The following is a 13,111-nucleotide window of genomic DNA, read 5'->3' as shown; positions in this document are numbered from 1 at the left end:
TGATCAAAGGTTGATCGGCATGTGACAATCTTTCCCCAGTGCATGACAGTATGTATGTCTCACTTTTAATGCGTGAAAGCGTGTGTAAGCTCTATTTCAATGCATGGAAGCGTGTGCAACATCGACTCAACGTGTAGGACCTTATTTTGGCTTATGACAGTGTGTGAACTTTTTTTGGTGCGTTTGGGCTCGTGAAAACTGTTTATGGAGCATGGGAGTTGTGCAAAGCTCAGATTTGCATGTGGAATGTGTTTCATGGGTCATACAGTGCGTAAATACATGTAATACCTCATTTCAACTCCTGAAAACATATATTGGTGTTTTAAAATACATGTTTCTAATTCATGCAAGTTTGTTAATTAAGGACTATCATATTTTGTATATGATATGATTATCTGATGATCTAATGGTGCATGTTGAGACTATATATAATTAGTTGTACTCTCTTAATTAGAAAAAAAGATAGTACATAGTCTAAGGATATCCATACATGATTGTTAGCCTCATAATTAATGATCTTGTTTAAGACAAGAATTTGAAAACTTTTAGGACTAAGTGGTTACATTATACTTGTTAAAGAGCAACGCTTACTAATGTATGAGAGAACATCTATTGCTTTGATGTTATTCCTAAAATTAATGAAATGTGAGGTATTTGATCTACTGTAAATTTCATAAAGACTTTATTATGGATAAAGTGACTGAATAATACGGGTTAATGAAATGGTCTTAATCATAATAAATGATACATTTATTGTATCATATATTTTATATATGTTAAATGTGAGAATTCTGAGATTGATAAAATTTAGTAAAATTTTCATCTAAAATTAATTTTGACATAATTAGATTAAATTTTAAAATATCAAACATTTGTGTCATGAAAGATGATTGAGAACATAACGAACTTTCAATTATGTGTTTTATATAAGATATTTTAAATTTTAATACGTAATTGTGACAATTGATGTTTATTTGATTGCATTGATAAAGTTGTGTCTAATATATATCTCTGTGATCTAGTTAACCATAATATCCTAGGACATGATGGTTGACTTGAATGAGAATGATATTGAATAAAAATAATTCTAACGTGTAGCATTTAAAATGCATAATATCCTAGTAAGCAAAAAACTTTAGAACCCATAAATCAGGTTAAGATAGAGATGTGATTAACTAAAGGATAGAAACTTAAATGGTGCATTTCACAAACATGATGTGGACATACATCACGCATGTAAGAAACAAGAATCACTTCATGTAATATATTGACTTGTTCCATGAATAATGCTCTAGTATACGAGTACTAGTAATGCTCAACTACTTATGCTATAAGTATGATTTTAATTGAAAAGTTTAGAGAAACTGTAGTTCTCAAATGAAGACAATTGATCATTAAATTTGATAGAATGTCAAATATGATTATGGAACTGAAGTCAACTAGGTGCAACCTGACAAATGACAATAGGTTCATGTAGTTGAACGATCTGTTCTAAAAAATGAGGGCATATGAAGGTAAATATAACCCATAATGAAAATATAAGGACTTTTGTTAGTAGTTCTTGCCATATAGAACTAGAGGACAAGTTCTCTTAAAGTAGTTAGACTTAGTATTTATGCATATGTTGCAGAGTTGAGTTTCAAAAGTAGGTGGCCTAAATCCAAATAGGGGAAGAAGGTTGTATAATGCTTAAAGAACAAGGACAAGAAATTGAAACGGGAGAGTAGTAAAAGTACTGGAAGAAGATACAAAAACAAAATGAATCGTTGTTTTGGTGAATGATTATATAGTGTTTATCATCCTTAATCGTTGCTTTATCAAAATGTTATAGAATTTATTTCAATAGATTTTGTTTGTTGGTTGAATGGTTATATAGTGTTTATCATCCTTCATTATGATAATATTAGTTTTTTATTATTTAATTCTCCTATCTATATGATTATGAATACAAATATATGACAAATTCGATTAGCACATGTTGACCAAGATGAGTTGAATAAATTGACCTATGAAAGTTTATTAGAAACTTTCACATGTATAGAACTGTCCACATGAGAGCATTGCTTATTTGGAAAAATTACTAGAAAACCATTTTGACAAAGCTACAAGAGTTTGACTTCCTTTACAATTTATATACTTAGGTATATGTTTTTTTATGAATGTAAAGTTTGAGAAGGTATATCATCTTTCATTACTTGTATTGATGACAATGTTCAATTTTGTCTTGTCTATTTGATCTCTCATGAATCAAAAGAAATAGACTTATTAAGAAACTATATATAAAATTAAGGTTGAGAATCAATTAGACAAAGTGTACAAAAGTTTTAAGAACTGATCAAAATCTTGAGTATTTGTTTGAGAAGTTCGAGAAACTGAGTAATGAAAAAGAAATAGCATGACAACTAATAATTTCAAGAATTTCCCAACAAACTAATGTAGCAAAGAAGAGTAATTGAATTCTATTAGAATTAATTGCAACCTTAGTAGTTAGCAACGTTTATCTATAGGTTTTCCCATGAGTTCAAAAAACTGGGACCGAGAAAAAAGGAATGTATCTTTATTAGATACGCTGAGCACTCTAAGAGATATGTGTTCATTAGGAAGGATTTTGCTGAAAAATTAACTAAAATTGTATTAAGAGATATTATACTCATAAAAGATATTTTTCTTAATAAAGATGATGTTGATAAAGATTTCATTAGAATGAGGTAAAAGAAAAATGAGGATAGATACATCTTAGCGATCATTAGCTGAATCTTAAGAGATAATACCTACACCTATCTTAGACAATGAGAACAAATGCAATTGAACTCTAACCTATTTCGAATAGTGGGAGTAATGATCCTTAATTATTTGCTTTATCCATCTCAACCTAGTGGGAGGATTAAGATTAAGTTTTAACATATTTCAGATAGTAAGAGCATTAATCCTCAATTGCATAGGAGTGGACGTTTGAAAGTATTGTAGTGATGTTTTAAATGGAAAAAAGAGATTTTCATACTCATTCCTCAAGAGGATAAAGAACCTAAAATCATAAAACAAGTTAACTCATCTCTTGCTAAGAAAAATGTTGAGATGTATTGGAAGAAGAGACAAAATACATAGAAAACAAACCAATTTTAATTTTGATTGACTCACTATTAGGTAAAAAATCCATTGGAAGTAAGTGGATTCTTAAATCAATTGTAAAGCTTATGACTTAATATATAGATATAATTTCGCTTTCTAGCGAAAAACTATACCTAATTAGGGGGTATAGAGTGTGAAGAATGATGTTTTTGTTATTTATAAAATTTACTTTAATGTGTTTGATTTTAGCTAAAATGACACATTTGAATTTAGAATTACACTAGATGAACGTCAAACCAATTTTCTTTAATGGAGAGCTTGACAAAGAAATCTACTTGAAATGAGATATAGATCTTGTTATTATAGGTTTGAAATGCAAAGTGGGTAAGCTTCAAGAAGATTGAATGACCTAAAACGGTCATCTAGATATTAGTACTTGAAATTTCATAAATTTTAATATCTTATGACTTTAAAATGATTAATTAAAACTATCATGTCTATGTGACAAACTCTGATAAAAATTTATAATTCTATCAATAAGTTTGATGATATGTAAATAATTAGAAATAAGTAATGATTATCAAAGGATGGTTATCCATACTTTTAACTATAAGATGTAGAAAAACAGATTACATATTAGGAATTAAATCCATAGAGATTATTCAAAAAAACTTTTGATTTTGTCACAATAACATAATATTCAAAAAATTCTAGAACAATCCACTATGGTACATTGTGAGCCCATTGATACTCCTGTGTCAAATGATGAATTATTGAGTTAAGAGATATGTCTCAAAACTTAAAATAGAAACAGAGAAATGTTAATAGTTATCTATTCAGATATTATCGAATGTAATATGTATACTATAGTGTGTATATACCCAGACAATTGTTTTTATTGTTGGACTAGTTAGTCGATATAAGTCAATATTGGAAAAAGCACTGAAGAATTGTTTATAGAATATTGTTATATTTTTAAAAAGCTTTGTGGATTATTGTTTATATAATTAAGGATCGAATTTACATGTGATTGGTTATTGAGATACTAGTTGAGGAAGTAATTTAGACCAACGCAAATCAAATTTTAACTATGTTTTCTTACTCTAGAAGGGCACATATCTTAGAGCAATAACAGATACAGATGTGTAGCCTTATTCACAATGGAAGTTGAGTATTTAATCTGTTTATTTATTATACAAGAAATTGTTTGGTTAAAAAGATTCTTTGTGAATCTAGATAAACAGGACGATATTGTCAAAACAATAGTTATTTGATGAAATAAATGATAACGATTATAGGATAACCAAACATATCGACACTACACACAATGCTATAAAAGATTTCATTTCCAATAGAGAAATGAGCTTACAATATAATTCTACGCATTGTATAGTCATTAATCCTTTGACTGAGATTGTTCTAAGAAAAATATATCTTACACATTTTAAATTTCTTGAATTACATATACTATGATTGATAAGAGTTGAGTTTTTATATTGTACTAGTAACATAATTTCAAAAACTATGAATTCAAATTTATTTTTATTTGAACTGATGTTCCAAAATTTTTGGATTTTTCACTGCATATACATTGTTTTTAGCTTGACAAGATTGCAATGTTAAACAAGTTAAAAATTTGTTCACTCACATGAACAATCACTTTTGACGCTAATAGAACGTACAAAGATAAGACATTATTCTTAAAAAAAGTAAGTTGAGAGAGCATGCTAATGGAAAACAAATTTCTCAAGAAAAGATTTATCAAAGTTAAAATGTCATTTTGATGATTGATCAAAATGAGATCATGAAAAGATACATTTGATAATGACTGATTTAGATTTTCCACATCTAAATAATTTGTGAATGTCAAATGCGAGTTCTTAATGTGAAAAATACCTATAAGAGTTAGGGTTGGATTCGAGCCGAGTCGAGCCAGCTCGAGCTCGAGCCCGAAACGAGCCGGGCTCTACTCAGTTCGATCGAGCTCGAGCCGAGCTTAAGCTGGCTCGGTATATTTTTTTTAAAATTTGTTATACAAAACGACGTCGTTTTGATACATATATATATACAAAATGATGTCGTTTTGAAATGAAAAACGAGTCGAACCGAACCGAAAACGAGCCGAACTCAAGCCGTCCATAAATAAACCGAGCCAAGCCCGAACTGGCTCGACTCGAATCCAACCCTAATAAGAGTGAAGATAATTAAGAATTCAAGTTAGGTGTTAGGTGTAATGACTAAACTAAGATCTATATAATATTGAGAATGACATTTGAAAAAAATCACAGTATAGCATATGATTCATACCATGCGTGCATAAGTAAGATGACCAATTAAAGTAGTGAGAGAATGAATCCTTGATCCCTTACTATGTGAGACTTTATGTGGATCACCTCATATTGGTATCCTTTGACTCTTTGTTGTTGTTAAATGTTTACTCTTAGTATGGTTATTTTAGCTTGACACCTATGACCACACACGATTCGGTCTATGAAACATGATTAGAAAAACAATTAAGTTTAAATTGAGAATTTCGAATAGAAGAGAAAAACTTATATATATTACATGCGTCTATTAGTCGATCGATCATATTACTCATATGAGAGAATGGATTTTTTAATGGATATCTAGGAAAATAACATAATGATAAATGAGAGGTTAAAGGAAGCTAGTGCTATCAAGTAAATTTGGGGTACTACTAGCCTAATGCTTTATTTTGTTTTATCCAGATTGAAGCAGCTATGTTATTCTTAACAGATACATAGTATTTAGCTCCTAAGTATAAATGTTTGCGAGATTACATGACACATTTGTAAGTATGAAATGCATTGTCGTATGAGATTTTTATGACTAAGTATTTGATTCGGATCCTCTATTATATGTGAGTGAGAGATATTGGGTCTAGGTCTACTCATGAAGGTCAATTTGATCCGGTTTATTTCATCACATTGTCATCATTAAAAATCTGTTACGCTTTATAACAAATTTTAAATGCAATTTTTTTTCATCTTTTTAAAACATAAACACCTTGGATAACAACATTTGGGATTCACGGGTTCAAAAGAATAGATTGGCAGGATCGACTAGGATTGGCGGGAACACCAACCAAGGGTTGGTGTTAAGCTAACTAGTTTTTTATGTTGTTTTTTATTTAGAATTTACTTAGATCTTTGTCAACTCATTCTCGATTTAACTATCAATAATTCAATTACATTATAATAATATTCAACAATAAAACAACATAAAATCATAACATAAAACAATAATAAATTATATTTCACATAAAATAATAATATGAATCTATTATACATTCTTTGATTTTCAATTGTTAAAAAAGAAAACATATAACATAAAGGATATTGATCAACACTGATTTGAATTTGGCTAATTTATTATAAAATCTTTCAAAGATATGTGAATTTTATTGTTAAAAGCCCAACTCTCCTCCCTTGCGTTTTTAAGATTGAAGATAAAGTTAATTCCAACAAATTTTATGGTAAAAATTCTTAGTGTGAAAACTATATTATTTTTGTATAGTCAATTAATTTTAAAGGCAAAACATTCAATACTCCTAAATAATTTATCGTAAAGTGGGGTAAAAGAAGCACAACACATAACAAAATCTGTCAACTAACGAATAAAGAAGCAGGTATTACATAATTCTTCATGAATATTTCCATTCATTTGAGTTGTGAGAAATTTTACTATACCACAAGGGAGGCATTGGAGATATTGAAAACTTGTAAAAAGAGGAAAGTTATCTTTCACCATAGAATCTTGATCTCAATATTTTACACAAATTTTCTACTGCAAATTTAATATAAATCCAATTGCGTAAGTTTGTTTAAGAGACAAAGAAAATAACTATCTCTAAACTCCCCACATCAATAGGATTGCAAAATATCCATAATCACAAATTTCCCTCAGTTTAAGTCAAGCTTGTAAAGTAAAATCCTATTCCATACTTAAAGTATATAAAAGTGTGGCAAGAAAATACAAGTTTGACAAATAATAAAAAAAACACCCACCGGTAATGAGAATCAGAAGAGTTGTTGAGAAATTCAGCAAATTTGTCACCTGCTCACCTTCCTAACTTAAGTTTTGTTGTTTTTGTTGAGTACCCCGAATTTAACCTTTATTTGGGTTGTATTTATTTTTAACATATAAATAATATCTCATCATGTAATTAAATATTATTTTATGTTTAATTCAAACTCATCAATAATATAACAATAAAACTATGTATACCCACTTTGGGTACACAAATACATACACATTTATATATGTCATCATGTGATTGGATGATTTTGAATTAAGAATAAAATAATAACCAATCATATGATGACACATATGAGTGTGTATATATTTGTGTATCCAAAGTGGGCACACATAACAATGCTCATAATATAATGACACTAATTATATACCTATTTATGTACTCAATTATGTGTACACATTGTTTTTATTGCACTTTCTGAGTTGGATAATTTGGACGAGAACCAAATTTAATGGGGTTTTATTTGTTTGCTCATTCCCACCTCTCTGTATTTCAAGTCTTTGAGCTCCTTTTTCTCACTTCTTATACTCACTAACCAAACAAGAATAATCAAGTAAAACTGAACAAAGTGAAACACATCGCATAACCCAAAGCAATTTGAATTTTAATGGTTGAAATATATGCACAGGTTTGCAGTTCCACAACACAGTAAGTTCAACTAAGAATGCGAGGCAGATTAATGAATATTGTGCAAAACTGTGATGCCTATGCAATTCTATGCATAAAATCCATTGGTGCAGTTATTAATTATTACTATCTCAAAATCAAAATCCTACAGTAAAATTGTGCAAATGTAAAAACTTATATTTGCCTATCCAAACTATTTGTTTGTATCATTTCTAAATCTGTCATATTTAGCATCCACAATAAAACAAGTAAACTTAATATCATGCTACTAGTACTAGGACAGTTCATGTTCCTGCATGACGATAATACAGAACCGACCGATACAAGGCAGCAACATGGAGAAACCCGATTAGCACTATAAGGAAATCATCCAACAAGCCAACTATCCCCAAAATTCCTGTAGATAAAAACCCCATATTTAATGAACTTACTAAAATGATACATTGTAGTAAAATATAAGAAAGCAGAGATACCTTCAGGAATGACACCGATGGGACACAGTATATAGACAGCACTAAGTATCATTTGTTTGTAAGGAAAAAAATAAAATCCATGTAAATAAAATGAACATGAGAAGGAATCCCTTCTCTAAATCTGAAAAATAAAAAAATTGAAAAAATAAATCTTATAATAAAGATAGAAGTAGTAAATGGCACATGATTCATCCAAGTGGTGAATACAGCTTTGCAAAACTCAATTAAAGGATAAGGACAAACTACACCGTGGGTTTACTAGCTGCAAAAGGGAAGAATCTATAGATAATTCTTATACCACCTTCATCTGATTAGTCTTTTGCTTACTGGGAAATTTAAGGAATAATTTCAAATTAAGCATCAAATTACAAGGTAATATGTAAGTACACCCTCTGGCTGCATGAATGACAAATGAATAATTAAAAGGCTGTAAGTTACAACAAAGAATAAAACTGACGAGTAAAAAATTAGGGAGAATTGAGAGTAAAAGGACAGAAATTGAAATAAAAGAGAATATAAAAAGGAGTTAGAAGAATAGTAAAGAGAAGAAGAAAGAATTGAGAGAAATAAAAATAGGGGCTTTGGCCTAGTGAGGAATATTGCCAGAGTTATCTATTTATCTACTTTCTGTTTATGAGAACGATTTGTGCTTACGGAAACTTTTGTGCTCACTGAAAACATGTAAAACATCTAAACAATTTTAGCAAAAACAAAATTACCAAGACTTCTTGATGAAAACATATACAAGCATGCATGAATTTTCAATGTAACTTGTTAACTAAGATAGAAAATACTACCAAAATTACTAGCATGGTTTCTCAATGACTTAACTGTAATATAAACACAGACTCTGATGACAAGAGGAAGTGATCTTTGAGGATCAACCAGTTCTCGTAACAATCTCTGCAGTAGAAAGGGAAGGTCTTGAATTTTCTGAGAGCAGGAGAAAGCATCCCAAAATTATAATTATTTGAACATGCTACTTAAATGTGGAAGTATCATGAATAAATGAAAAAGAAGTTTTCCAAATAGTATTCCAATGCCAATCAACCCCCCCTCATTACAAAACAAAGTAAAATTTAGGAACATTTAAAAGTAATTTGTAGAAATGAACCATGAATTAACAAAAACCACTACAGTTAACATAAAATATTCCAGCTTCTTAACAAGCAATAATTACACCAGAATAGACTATATTTTAGAAGACCAAAGAATTATTAGAGAGATATCAATAGTGGCAAGAAAATCCAAATAACTTAAACATATCTTTTAGAGGTCGGCATGCTCTACATACGTCAAAAGTTGAAAGACAACTATTTTATAGTTGAGCAATATTACCATAGATCAATTTGGGTGGATTGGGTAAAAACCAATAGACTGAAAGGAAATAACTTTTGGGAGGTGAATCCTACTAGTGATTCCCCTTGGGCTTGGAAGAAACTTCTTAATCTAAGAAGGGAGGTATGATTGTTGGGAATGGGGAGAACACCAATATTTGGTATGATAACTGACACACTTTAGGCCCCCTTGAAGATAAATATGGGGATTGCATCATTTATGACTTGAGCCTTAGTAGAGAGGCTAAAGTGAAAGAAATTATTGATGTGGAGGAGTGGAAGTGGCCAGTCACAAACTCGAACACCCTTATGGAAATCAAGGAGACCATGATGAACAAGCCAAGAAGATATGAAGATAAGAGTTATTTGGTTCCCTAATCTGGGGGTGGTTTCAACATCAAATCGGCTTGGGAGATCTTCCACAATAGACAAAGCAAAGTCCAATGGCAGCAGCTAGTTTGGTTCAAGAAGAATGTTGCAAGGCATAAGATTATTACTTGGCTTGCCATAAAAGGAAGACTAGTTACAAAGGAAAAGCTCATGAGGTATGGGGTGGTTTCTCAATCTACTAGCCTTCTTCGTAATGATAGAAAAGAAACTATGGAACACCTTTCCTTCCTATGTGATTTTAGCAAACATGTGTGGAGAAGTATCATGGAGACTTGCAACCATCAGTATAGGAATCAACCGTGGGGTAACTATATCAGCCAACTTTCTAGGAAATGGAAGGGGGATTCTCTTATAAACATAATTTGGAAATTATGCCTTGGAGCTACAGTGTATGAAATTTGGAGGGAAAGAAACAAAAGAAGTTTCTCCAATGAATCTAGAGATAAGGATGTAATTGTGGCCAAGATAAAAAAGATGGTGAGAGACAAAGCCTTTGAACTTACAAAGGTTCAAGACTCCTCTGAAAATAGAAGGTGTGCTGGAAGATGGTGTCTTCCCAACTATATATTTGGAGAAGACCAACTAGGATAGTGTGTATGGTTTTGGGCTGCTTGTTTGTGACCTTTCTCCCCTTGTTTATTTTGTGTGTTGGTCCTCTCATGAAACTTATCTAGATACTCTTCTTGGATAGGCTTTCAAGAGAGGTCGGGTTGTCTCTTTGTTTCCCTTAACCTAGGGGTTTGTCCTGAGGTAAGCGTTCTATGTGTAGTTTCTTTCTTTCAATAAAATTTATTTACAGAGAAAAAATAGATCATTTAAGTAGCAAATGTAAGATGAACATAAATTTTTGTAAAACTAAAATTCTACTCTTTAAAAACTAGTTAAAAAATAGGTTTGGAAGTTATAAATGGAGTTGAATCCGCCATATATATCTAATTTCAGATGGTTTACGCTGAAAAAGCATAAATGCCACCTCCAGATACTTTTTGAACAGTCCGAAAGAATCCAAGGTCAAAAAACTAGAAAATAAAGTTATGCAGACAAATGAAGAGATGCAAATTATCGTGGGCAGACAACTAACTGAAAAACAAAAAAGGTCATTTGGCAATATCTGAGAAGCAAATTAATACTTGAGATGGAATGGCTAAAGCAGAATGGTTTTCGTTGAAAGCAATCATGTGTTGGAACTTCAGAGAAAGGGATTTCTTTTCAGAACTCCATTGATATATCAAGTCTTGCTCCACTGAAATTTATCTTATAAAATTTTACCAATAAATAAACTCTAACATTAAAAATAGGTATTTGGCAAGGTACACTGAAATGGTAATTATGCAATCAAACTGTACGAATACGCGTGAGAAATGTGCCATTAATAAGCCTAAATATAGATATCTACCAAATTTCCCTAACTGGAAAGAGGACATAAAAGACTACCTGGATGAGACCGTTGGAGACGCCACCAAAACGGCGATTGTAAGTTTCAAGCTGTTGCAGAGTGTGAGCAACAGAAGGGCTTTGACGATCTAGTACTGAGGCCTGGTAGGAACAAGCAAAGTAATTCGACGACGACATAAAGGGCACTTACAAGTTTGAAATGTGGATCCATGTTCCCAAAGACGCATTATCCAGTGACCTAATAAATAATTATTAATTATAATACAAATGATATAGAAGACGGCAGAGAAAGAAAGAGAGGGAAGGCACCGCAAAACCAGTGTGAGCAGTTCGCTTGACAAGGAACGTTAAAATTTCCATGGCAAATCGAGCAAAAATCATCCTCTGGAGGTCCATCCATTCTTCTTCTTCACTCTTTCGTTCTTCGTATTTGCATCGATCAAATCTCCCTTTCTTTGTTTTGATTAAATCACAACTTTCTTATTCATAAAATTTCGTAAGACCAAATGACGGTTTCTAGAGTTTTGGAAGTTTTACGGCAGGGTAGGGTACCTTAACCCTATCCTTTTAAATTAGTCTTTTTATTTTTCAATTAATTAAAGAGAAATAAAAGCAAACACTCAATTTTACATTCATTTAAGCAAAAATATCTCATTCTCTATTCTCTAAGTAAAAATATCTGAGTCTTAAATTAAAATAACTCAAAATTTTTTTAAAATATCAGATCTACCTTTCACCATTTCTATATAAACTTTCACTCTTATATATTTCTCACATCATTCAAACTGTTACTTTCACTTTCATTTTTACTCAATATTTGCTACTATAGGTTCGTTTAAAAGAAAAAAAATTGTATTTCTAAATTCGAATCTAAACGAATCAATTCATGAGAAAAAATATTTATACAAATTTGAATTTAAAACTTAATTTTATTTATTAAATCAAATTCATATATTATATATAAAGGAATTTAGATATTTGATAATATATTAGGGGGTTAAATGAAATGATAAAAAATATATGAGGTATTTTGATGTTAAACAATGTATGAAGGTTTAAAGTAAAATGTTAGAAAAATATAAAGGCATTTTGATACAAAACAACATATGAGGGTGTTAAAATGAAATGTTAGACAAATATAGGAGTTAAATGAAATGTTAAAAAAATATGGGGGTATTTTGATGTTAAACAATTATGAAGATGTTAAATAAAATATTAGAAAAATATAAAGAAATTTTGATATAAGATAACATATAAGGATGTTAAAAAAAGTTAGATAAATATAAGGAGTTAAACAAATATTAGAAAAATATGGGGACATTTTAATATTAAACAATGTATGATGGTTTTAAATTAAATGTTAGAAAATTATAGGGATTTTTCAATACAAGACAACATATGAGGGTGTAAAAAATTTTAGATAAATATAAGAGTTAAATAAAATGTTAAAAAATATAAGAGTATTTTAATCTTAACCAATGTATGAAGGTTTTAGATTAAATGTTAGAAAAATATAGTGACATTTCGATACAGGATAAAATATGAGGGTGTTAAAAAAATATTAGATAAATATAGGGGGTTAAATAAAATGTTAGAAAAATATGAGGAATATTTAACAATGTAGGAAGGTTTTAAATGAAATGTTAAGAATATATAAGGAAATTTTGATAAAATATAAAGACATTTCGATACAATAAAATATTTAATGGTGTTAAATAAAATATTAGATAAATATAAAAAGTATTTAAAAATTAGATAAAATA

The 13,111-nt window shown here is 30.1% G+C and overlaps 1 pseudogene; it reads right to left on the bottom strand.

The window, feature by feature from the left end:
• Positions 1–7,932: 7,932 nt before the first annotated feature.
• Positions 7,933–11,896, bottom strand: LOC123202954 (annotated as a pseudogene).
• Positions 11,897–13,111: the final 1,215 nt, after the last annotated feature.

The sequence above is a fragment of the Mangifera indica genome, chromosome 19, assembly GCF_011075055.1.
Source record: "Mangifera indica cultivar Alphonso chromosome 19, CATAS_Mindica_2.1, whole genome shotgun sequence".
In the NCBI taxonomy this organism is placed as follows: domain Eukaryota; kingdom Viridiplantae; phylum Streptophyta; class Magnoliopsida; order Sapindales; family Anacardiaceae; genus Mangifera; species Mangifera indica.
Note: the sequence above shows the minus strand (reverse complement) of the source record. Positions and strands in the feature narration are given on the sequence as shown.